Consider the following 11,796-nt stretch of genomic DNA (forward strand, 5'->3'; position numbering starts at 1 on the left):
TGTTCAAAGGCTGTAACAGGGAGATGGAGTGGGCCTGTGCTGGGAGCAAAAGCTTGAGCCAGGACACACAAAACTGAGGAAAAGCTGTCTGAATGGTAGCGAGGGCAAACAGGTTGGTCCTTATGGAAGGAGCACGGAGGGGTGGTATAAAAGTAAGGTGCAGTACCCATTTCTCACAGGACTTTCCACTGGCTATGTCTACGCCTCAGAAGAAGCGATGAGATGGTGTTGGTCCCTGGCTGGTTTGCACAGCCTAGGGAAAAATGTATTGGTGACTCTCCCAGCTCTCTTCCTTTCTAGGGCCCTGTTTAAATCTGTGCAGTTGCTTTCCTGCCCAGTGAAATCCAGTAGTCTCTGTGAAGGGCTGACAACCCAAGGAGACAGAGGCCAGTTCAGCTTTGCTATTCATCAGGGCTGATTCATTAATAATTAGTGCCATTAGGTGCACTACAGCAGTGCCTGAGGGCCCCAATTAAAGGAAAGTGAGCTTGTTAAATCCAGAGAGCCAGATTCTCCCTCTGTTACTCCGGCTTGATGCAGAGGTGGTGCCTCTAGGGTGGGCAACAGGAATAGCCCTGGCTTTCTAGGTATGCAGCCTTTCTGCCTTCCCCCTCCCTCCTCCTCCTCCAGCTTTTCTCTCTCCTTCGCCTTAGCTGCAGATCCTGCTTACGGGCTGCTGCAGAGCAAGGCTGGTGCAGGAGGTAGCTAGGCAGGACTCACAGGAGGAGGTGGCAAATCAGGTTATTTTTCAGAGTCACTTCATTCTTCATCACAGGGCAAAGGAGTGGGTTTGGTTGGTGTTTTTTCTTTTTTGCTTGGGGGGTGGGCAAAGTGATGGGGACTGCAGAGGAGTTTGTTACAAAATCAGATGCAATTTTAGCTGTCTGAAAGAGTTGCTTTAGGCTACGGGCAGCTGATGAGCAATGGTGCTGTTGGCAAATACTCTCCCAGCTGGCTGCTGTCTCTCCTGAGGGACAGTTTCAACCCAAGGCCCATTGCAGTGGTGGTACAGCAAGGGGCTTTCGTTTGCTTTGGGCTAAGGACCTTCTGCTGCCCAGTTCCACCAGTGAGAAGAAAAGCTGGAGGTGATGTGGGAGAGAGACACAGCACTGTCATTGGTGAGTTATTGGCTGTTCCTTTCTCCTCAAATCCCCACGGTGGGTCTGTGTTAGAAGATCTTACTCAAAGCCCCACACTCCTGAGCTAAGGGTTTGCTAATGGATGGGCAGGCTGTGCTGGCATCAGCTTTGCCTTTCAGGAGATACTGCAGAAATAGGTTTAAATGATTCACATGATCAGAAACCCAGCCTCTGGCCTCTGCCCTAGTTTTTTAGTTTTTATTGTTTGTTTCATTTTGTTTGTTTGTTTGTTTATCTCCTAAGCTGATATGAAGGAAAGATGGAAACAGCCTGCTGAAGGTCAAGGTGAGACTGACCATCAGTTCACCCGAGTGCTGGTATTCACCAGCAGAAATCCATGCCCACAGGTGCTGGAAGTCTCCTCAGCAAGAGAAACAGCATTGCTGCAGGGGACAAACAACTAGTCCTGACCTTCTTTACACAGCCCTTCTCTGGGAAAAAGTATCCCCTGAAGTCAATATGCATTCTGCCTAGGTAAGGATTTTGAACGCTCAGTTTTGCCTCTAACAGGGATGCTATCCAAATATGAACTCCAGGTTCATGCCACCAAAATATGAAGTGCTTGTGTGTGCATCGTACTTCGTGCCTCCAGGTTTCTTGCCTATGATACCAATTTATTAAGGACTGAGAAAAACTTACTAAATCTCTTAAGCATCAAAGATCAAATCTGCAGGGCACCTTTTTTGCTGTGAACCAGCAGACTCCAGGGTGGATGGGCAGTGCATCCTTTAATACCACTTTAATACCACCAATTTTTATAACACTTTGGAAACTACTGGATATTCAAACTGATGCTCCGGAAGGCAGAGAACAAACAAACAAACCCCAGCCTACCAAACTGAAAAAAAAATAGAAGAAGGAAGAAAGGAAGAAAACAGAAGAAAAAAACTATCACATCGATAAGAATTGTTTTAATCAGATTTATCCCTCCTTAAACCACCTATTTTGCTGCAGACTCTATCAGTAAGTTTACTTCAGGACCGGCTAGGTACATGGTCTAATTCTGCTAAATGCACCTCTTCAAGAGTCAAATCATATGTCTAGTATGGAGTGTCTCTTTGTCAGAACTTCTAATAGTAGTATCTTAAGTACAAGAAGTTTTGCAGTAAATTGATAGTTTGGTATTTATGCTCCTTTTAATGGTTTTATTTTGACTGGGTAGTGAAAGAGGTCTTATCCATTCCTGTGCTCCTCTGGGGCACTTTCAATTTTCCAGTCCTCTGGCACAAGCTGCCTTTGCAAAGGAATGATTCCTGTAAAGCCACTGCCCCATTTCATTTCCCATATTCCAAGAAATCCCTAAACTATGTTGTCAGATGAAAAATCCCAAACATATTTTGTTAGCATGGAGCACTCGTCACATTAGTTTCTCAATGCCTCATTTAAGGATCCAATATATCAGAAAATTGTCCTGAGCTTTGCTGTTTATTGAGGCTTAATAGGCGCTCTTGTGCCTTTTAATAGACCTGTGATGCAAGACTTGATTTTGTTCTGTTGCCAAGACATTTCATTTGATCTCCCTCACCCTTACTTCTACTGTCTATTAAATGGGAGTAGCACTTTGAGATCTTTGGTGGGTGAAAAATGCTACATGAGGAGGTAGGCTTTATTAATTAGAACGATCTTATTTTATCTTTTAGCTTTCATCAGAAGAAAAACGTCTGGATTGAAATGACAACAACAAATAATAGGTAAAGGATGCTTCCCTGTGGCTTCATAGATCTGCTGTGTAACAGAAAGCATTCAGCCCCGGGCGCACGAGAGTTGTGGTTCACGTCTCCTCCGAAGAAGCCTCATTTTAAAGAATGTTGTAGCATACCTACCTAATGCAGATGCTGCGCTGCAGGCATTTCAGGCTGTGAATTTCAGCCTGTGCCCTTGGCTAGGCTGTCGCGGACAAGTTGCAATACCTGTCCTTCTTGCAGAGATCTCAGTCCCTCTTCAGCCATGTCACTCACTGCTGGTGAGCTCCCTGTTTTGCTGTGCATCAAAGGTTCATTTCATTCCCTTCCCTCCCTTTTCTTTAGGTGTCAGTGATTTGCGCTCTCTCCATCTAAATCAGAGATCTGGCACATCAATGCTTAGAAGGCTTAGGAGAAGAAGAAAACATCAATATTTCACTGAACACACAAAGTTGCACAGCTCCCCAGTCTCCATTTTAATGTCAGCTGTGGTTTGTTCGGGTTTTTTCCATAAGCCCAGTGATTTCAGCTTCTCTTTGAATCCCACCTGTGCAAATAGTTTGGTTTTCTCCATTGCTAGTGTTAACAAGGAACTGTGAGGAGTTTGTTCAGGCTCACTAGTCAGGCAGTCCTGAGGTGGCTGACTTTCTAGGAAAAGCCACAGCACGAATAAGCGAGAGCCAGCCTACGCACCAGGCACAGCTTTTGCTGGTCTTTAGCTTATGCTCCGACTCATGCTCATGTTAAAAGAATTGCCATCAGCAACCGTAATATAGACAAATGCAAAGAAAAACGAGCCGGACGCTTAGTCATGGAGCTGTGCTTAGAAATGATGGCCCATTATAAGGCAGCTTCACCGACTACAGCAGAGCTGTGCCAGCTCAGGGCAATTTAGGACTTTCTCCACTCGCGCTAGTCTGCAGTCTGAAGTTTCCAATCTCGTCCTTTGTGTGAACTAGAACATGCAAATGGGGGTACCGGAGTCACAGGGAAGTCAAGCAGAGTTCCGCATGAGTACTGGCGTGAGAAGGAGCAGCAATTAGCTCTAAATTCACTCTGCCGGCCTGTCATTTCTGAGCTCTCCCCCTGCTGCTCTGTAACTGGAAGCCTGGTGCTCTAGAAGAAGGGGAGAAGAACATTTTGCTCGTGCTCATATTAATCAAGTCGTCTTGTGAGCTGCTGAATCTGTGAAATTGTATCTCCCATGGTGTTCAGTGGTAATGACTGTCTCCTACGTGGACTCTCTGGTGTCTAGTAATACAGTTGTGTTTATGCAGTGGATGCGCTCCCAGGGTTTCTTTCCTCTGCCTGCCTACTTCCACAGCACTTGTAGGCAGCTCAAACCTTTGAGACTTCCATCCCCTGTCAAGTTTGATCAAACTCAACTCACAGGCTTAAAAAATTATTTAGGAGGGACTGACTGGCACTTGCACAGACAGTGTGATCTCATAAGCTTCCTTTCCTGGGGAAACTAGGCTACCAACCTAGCAACGGGGGAAAAAAAATGCCATCCTGCTAGCAAAAAGGACCTAAACACTGGGAGGAAAGAGGGAAGGTGGGAGAGGAAAGTGAAGCTGTTTTGAAGGGAAAAAAAATCACTGCCTTGTGGCTGCAGAGCTCTCGCACACTTAACGGGCCAACCTTGGAGAGGCACACTGGAGAAAATATTCTCTAGAAGATGGCAAGATCTCTTGTGAAAATTAGTAGGGGAGAGAAATCACCTGGATTCTTCTCACCACCAGGCATCCTAAATGGATATTTATGCGGTAAGGATTGTCTCTGGTGGTACCCATTTCTCTCTACTGACTAGAGGAAGACAGACACAACTAGTGTGCCACCCGTGTGCCTGCAGTATCTGAAGTGAGGTGGGTCCTATCCCAAAGGGAATGATCCTCTTACTGCTCTCTCCTTCAGACCAAAGTTTCCCATGGTGCTGCTGTAGGGTTTGTTACTCCGTGTACCATGTTTGTATTTTAGAAAAGCTGCTGTGTGTCTTAATAGCTGTGGATGTGTGCATGGTTTTACTGGGCATTTATAAGCACCTATCCTCTGTGCACTAAAACCTTTCCTGTCCTTGTATCTTACGGAATAAAATCCTTTAAGTGAGCTTTAATGATTCTAGTACTACTTCTTTACAAATTAGAGAGCTGTCATCCTGTTTTTATTTGATATCACACACTGTTTGAGGCTGTCAAAAGTATTATAGTGCATACTCATATAAATTGATATTTAATTTCAGTAATTATAATGTCACTAACTGTATTTTTGCACCTGATGCAATTACTGACATTCAGTTCTTGAGCTCTGCTTTGTTCTTTCTAGATTTGGGTGTTCCTTACTCTTTAATCTTCCCCACCTATGGTAGATCGTACACAGAATGAAACTCAGAAATAAAAGCTCAGACTTTCCCATCAATTGCTGTGTGCCAAATGCACGGGATAGTTTGAAACTCTGGGTGTATCCAGAATGCAGGATATGCTCCAAACCCCACTCCCTATTACTATGTCATTTTTATGAGGCTTAGAGGGGGTTGTGTGTTATCCAAATGTTGCACAGTGCTTAAGTGCTTGTACTTGCCTATTGCTAAAGGCCTTCCATTTGCAATTTTTAGAGGGCTTTTTTTGCTTGTAGCTTTTCACTTAACATACCCTGGGGCTGCTGTGGCAGCCCCTTGGCCTGGTATCTCAATGCTTTTCTCCCCACGGCCTTGCACTGGTGCATTTGTTGTGTTGTATTCCCTGAGTAAGGGCTTGCTTCCCACGCCTCAGCCATCCTTCTGTCCTCTTCTCCTCTACCTTCTCATCGCGTTGCTGTCGAGTTGTAATTTGTAGTCTGCACTGAGGTTCCCACACCCTGTCCACTTGGTGTCTTCTAGACTGATGACTCCGTATTAGAACAAATATGACAGATAATGAGTAAATAATAGTCATTTTAATATATGATAAGTATTACCTAATTACAGATGTGTACAAGGCTTAGCAGCCAATTAGCATGCAACATTTGTACCTAATTAAGCATAATCCATTCAGTGCCAGTGTTGTCATCAGACAAAGATCACTGAAAGGCAACTTCAGCAGGCTTTAATGAAGGGTATAATTTTACCAGTGGAAAATTATAGGGGGTGGTTGTTGATATAACTGTGATCTCCTGCTGCACTGGAGGGCACACCCAGTAGAGGACATTCACCTGAGGACTCCCGACTGCATCTCTTCTTGGCTGGCCACTGGGTACAATTTTGCTTTTAACCTTGAACTTGATGTATGCCATCAACTACAAAACTGGTGAATAAAGCATGTGCTTTGTGCCTGTCAACCTGCCTCAACTTTCTTTGTGTTATACCACAAATTAAAAAATAATCTGGGCCATGGAATTCCTGCTCTGTCCCAGTAGCGTTTGAGGTCAGTGATCCCTTTTCTCAAAGATACCTAAGACCCATTGGCCTCTCAGTTATAGTGCACACAGAAACGTGTTTTGGTTCAACTTCGTTAATAGAAAACCTTTTGTGGACAGTACATCTTTATTATTTTTGCCATATGTCAATATTATTGCCATCTATTATTTCACTTTAGGAGTGGCTTTTATATTTTAGCTTGAAAACTGTTCCCAACTGTCTTAAGTTAAGCCAACATAAATTTAATTTAACCTGAAGGGAATGATTAGCTCCCAGACAGTTGCTGTGCTTCTCTCTGCTGGTAGCAGTACGTGGTACAGCAAGGTTTCGTGTCCTATGACAGATCCATGGCTGCATCCAGGTGGAGCGTCCATGTGTCAATGAGCACAGATTTCACTCAGTCTCGCTGTTTTAGCTCATCTGCAAAAACAAGCCCTTTGACTGAGTGACCAAATTCACCGCTGGTACATACTCTATAGACCAGATCATAACAGTGGGGCCTGAGCTGGGTGCCCAGTGAGTGATGAGGTACCGTGACAGTGGACAGGTATTACGCAAACTGCTGCTTGTACAGTTTTGCATAAACCCTTATGTTCCACCTTCTTTGGAGCGAAGACCAAGAGGACTGCAGAGATGCTATCTTGGAGGAAAAAAACGAAGGCAACAAGAAAAGTTGTCTGGAGTGTCACACTGTCTGCGCTGAAGTGTCTGGAGAACTCAATCTTGACAACAAGGTGAGTAACCTAGAAGAGGACCTACAGCCCTTAAAACAAACACATCTGAACAACAAAAATTCGACCTCCTTACATCAAGACACTCACTGCCCAAATGTCCCAAGCAGTGTCTCCAACAGGCATCCAGGCAGCCATCAGAAACGTGGCTTATGCCTAGTGACTTAAAAATCACCAGCGAGGGTGATTCCATATCTCCTCAGCCCCCGTCAGTGCTGCACTTTTTTCACTGTCAAAGATATCTTTCTCCTAAGCCCAGCCTGGATTTTGCAGCTTTAGAGGTGACTGTGAACAGGTTGGCTAAACATCTATCAGGAGCGGCATGGACCAGACACGGACATCAAGATCTCTTGTGGGCCTCTCCAACCCTCTTTCATGGCTTTCTAGAATTCCAGCGTGATAAATGAATGGCTACAGGAAATACTTGTTCTTTTAAAATATTCGCTCTTCACAGAACGTGTTATTTTGATTAAACAAACAATATTATTTGGTCATCAACCATTACCACCACTGAATTTATGAAAATGTTTGCTGATCTGTATAAAACCAGGAGGGGTCAGCTTTTCTAAAGTCTTACGGGGGCAAAGACTTTCAAACAAATACATGAGGTTGCTCTTGCACTGGAAAGTCAGCACATGTTACTTTGGGATCAGAGAGATGGAAGAAGTCCCAAGACATGAAGCTGTGCTGGACAGCTGCACACAGCCTGCTAAGTATGTAAAACAATCAGCACTTAAACAGTTAGCAGTACTGTCATTTAAACTTGCCATCATTATGCTTCAGAGTTACCCCAACCTTAGATACAGCTATGCAGGGAGGGGACGTTACAAGGAAGCCAGTGACTGATATTGCTGATGTTTGGACTAAAGCCTGTCTAAACTTGCTGTTCCTTGGGGCACCTTGTGCTAGTTGGGGACAACAAGTGAAAACCAGTTTCCATGCTTCAGGCCAGAATCCCCAGGCTGATGTCCAGGCAGGAGAAGGAGGGAGCTGGCATGCTCAGAGATGTGCAACGTGGGTGCCTCCTCCAGAGACATGCCAGCTGCTGACTGCTGCTGGCTTACGGCAGAAGAGTAGCAGAGATACCCATCCTGCTGGGCAGTCTGACCTGTGCCAGGACTGACTGTGAAACATTTCTCCGCTGATAAGTGTTGAGAGCTTCCCTGTGTTTATACAATGTTAGCAAATACTCCAATCTCTCACGTGCCAAGGGGGGCACTGGAAAAAAGCTGCCTTGGTATCGCTTTAGGTACCAGCCATACAAGCACAGCCTCCCTCAGGCTCTGGTTCCCTTTTTGCCTGGTGGCATCCATTCTCTACAAGGTCAGAGAAACATCTCTAATCCAAGAGGACAGGTGGTTGGTCCCTCTCAGCTCCTGGCTTGGGCAGAAGGAAAGTCCTCTCAGTCAGATCCACCATGTCCTCAACTGGCCACCCTTCTCTCCCATGGCTTTTTTGCAGCACACCTTTCCCCAGCAGCTTTATAAATTATATTCCCCTCACCAACCATAATTGTGGTCAGCTGAGACCTCCAAATGTCAAACCCTATACTAGGGATAATATCTCCTGGCAGCACATCCTGGATTGCTGATGGACTCCCAGCAAAGGGAGCAGATCATAAGGCAATGGAGCTTTAGTATTTTTACACTATGACAGGCAAACTTTTCTATCTAGGCTTACTTACAGAAGCTGCTTCAGAAGATAAAGATGTAGGAGGAAACACAGTCAAGAGGAAAAGGCTTGCCCTGAATATTTCCATTCAGTGTACAGGAAAGCTGCTTGGTGACATGCAGAGGTTTGCCACAATTTTCTGTCTAAACAGCACTTGGCTTTAGCAAGTGGACTCAGAACCTTGCTCGGAGGAGCTGGGGTCAAAATTGACCTGCATGCACTCTGCATTTGGCACTGAGAAAAGAAAGTCCTTGGGGCTGTGGAGCCCTGAGATGGAGATTTAAGGATGTATTTAAAGGTCAGACAGCAGCTCTGGCAACTCATTTTAGCTCTTTTCCTCTGACATGTTCCTAAAATGGGCTTAGTCTCTGGATGCACCTGTTAAAGAGTATAGTGCGAACAAAATCTTTTATGATCATAAAAGTAGAGTTCCAAGTCACATTATATCTTTGGAGAAATATAGCTCTGGAAGACAATTTTAGAACAAAAGAATACACTGACTGCAGCTGGGAGTACTGCATTTGGTAATGGATATGACCATGTGGAAGCTGTCTGAGGAATACACAGAATATATATTCCATGTATTATTTTCCAGGTCAGTGAAACTCCAAACACAAAATGCAACCATCAGGAAGTTTCCTTGGATTTGTGGCACTTATGGAAATTCTGAGTCCCTCTGGGCTTGATTTTCAAAAGTACCAGATCCTCTCAGTTCCCAGTGTTATCAACTGGAGCTGTGGTTGCTGATCTTCAAGCTTAAGCAAAGGTTGAGTTAGAGACTTCAAGACACTAATGAAATATTTTGTTCTTAGCCTGCTGTACAGATATAGGTCAGCTGTAGCTTTTAGTCCCATGTCTTAACTGCCTCAGGGTTGGATTGATGGGAAGGTTATTTTTGAAAGAAAAAAAATTAATGACCATGTAGAAAAGAAAACTCTGAAAATAGTCTTAGGCCATTTTGGGTGGGTTTTGTGCTGTATCCCACCACCTTTACCTGTCCTCCCTGAAATGCAGGCTTGGTTGTATGTGCTTGTATTCTCTGAAGCTAGTTTTTGTTCACAGACTTAGTCAGACTCCCTTAGGTAATGTTTTTTCACTTGCATTGCCAGGCAAATTCTGACACGGCTCTTCAGCAGGCAGAGGGGCTTGTTCTGAATCTTCCCTGAAACCAGCTGATGGGGCAATGCTAGATAATGCAGGTCGGTCCCCAAACAAGTTTCAGATGGAAGGCTGCAAACTATTCCTCAAGAAGTTTATCCTCCTGTTCTCCCTGCACTTGTCACCCCACACCCCAAAACTTCTGCCAGCCTGCCTCTGGAGCCCCCCCTTCTGTGCCCTCTCTTGGATGCTCAGGTCCCCAGGACAGGCTGAGCCCAGATGACAGATGCAGTGGGGCATGGTGTGAGCTGCAGGGCAGGAGCGACCCTCACACAATTACCTTTGGCCAGCTGCCCCCCAGTAGCAGCTCCCACGCTGGATCCCACCCCACAGCACACGGGAAAGAGAGACTCGCCACCCACGCCTCGCAGGTGCTGCAGGGTAGGGCAGTCACAGGCCCATGTCCAGCTGACGCAGGTCTGGGTGGGACAAGCTCACGTGTTCCCAGCAAACACAGAGCCCAGCCTGGCATTGCCTTCTGGAAGCACCTGCTTTTCTCTGAGCGTGGACCAGGAAGTCTCTATAATTGTCTCTGCAGATACCTGCGATGCCCTAAAAGGAACAAAGTGGCCAGAGATGGCCTGCAAGTGTGAATAGTTCCCACAGGCACTTTAATCACAGCAAGGGTAGGGTGTTTTTCCACTCCTGCATATAAATTAGAGACCAGAGCCCTAATTCGCTCACACTTTTCCTCAACAGGCTACTGGTTTTTTTTTTTAAAGTGTTTTGGATTAGGCTAAGGGTGTGAAAAATATAGAGGAAAGCCAAATTCTGCGCTTTTTGTTTCTTTTTTTTTCTCCAGGGGTATCTTGCTGAAGGACACCTGAGGAATGCCTGGTGCCCTCGGCTGCATGAAGGGGGCAGGCACAAGTCAAAAGAGGTGAACTGCTTTCCCAGTCGAGTATGAGGTTATGCAATGATAGATCCTCCCACATGGCTTGTCGAGTACCTGTACTGAGCAGGGACAATTACAGAATAAGGGCAGCACCATTCAATAAAATTTGCAAAAGTGAAAGTCAAGAAGAGAGCACTAGCAACCTGCTAAATGTTCCTTCCTAGCTTTGTTGCCTGACAACAACTTGGTCGAGCAGCAATACCATCACCAGTCACAGGCTCTTGTGGACAAGTCTCATCTCGCTCTGGGCTTTCATTTGCAGCTGGAACATTTTGTCAAACGCCTTTTAATTTGCTTGACTGCTAAAGGCAAACACACCAGCCATCTTAGCCATCCCTTAGCAAAGCAGATAGCTCAACTAATATTAATGGTTTAAGGTAACTGCTGCTTACCTATTGGAAACCACAGTACAGACTTCAACATGTACAGTATTAATTGAAGTCATCCACAGGAGCTTCAGCAGTGCTTGCCTGAAACATTCTCCTACTTTCGGCAAGGGCAGCTGGAGCCCTCTGGGAGAGGTTTAAGCGAGTGTGGCTGATTCACCTACATCATGCCTCTGGGTTGAGTTGTTTCCAATCGTCTATTCCTGATTAGCACCCTGTGTGGATGCTGTTACTGCAAAATCAGAGTGCATTGTTCCTGCTTAACTCAACCCTTGAGCTCCTCTTAAGAAACAGCAATGGCACTTTATATTTGCGCCTTACCTTAATCAGTGATAACTTTCAAGTGCAGGCAAGTCCTGGGATACATGATTCATTATCTTAGAGGAGTGAGAGCAATGTAATGAGTATGCTGAGCAGTCCTAAGGGAGGATCGTCTATCCAGCTAGCTCATGGAGGGGATCTGAAATACATTTTACCTTGGAGGTTTTGGGAAAGAGAAATGGGGTTCTTTTTTCACTTGATCAGTAAAAACAAAGGCAATAAACCATAGGAAACCAAACCAGCGTTTGGGTGGGATACACCGTTTGCATTGTCCTTGCAGAACAAGTTGGGGAAAATACCTTTTCACTGTCGTATAATTCTCTCCTACAGATGTTGCTCACTGCAGAGTGCTGCCTGTTTTGGTGGCATCCATGTCTGTGGCAGCAGCACTCATGGAGAACAGCCATCCATCAGACCTACAA

Source organism: Mycteria americana, chromosome 2, assembly GCF_035582795.1.
Source record: "Mycteria americana isolate JAX WOST 10 ecotype Jacksonville Zoo and Gardens chromosome 2, USCA_MyAme_1.0, whole genome shotgun sequence".
Lineage (NCBI taxonomy): Eukaryota > Metazoa > Chordata > Aves > Ciconiiformes > Ciconiidae > Mycteria > Mycteria americana.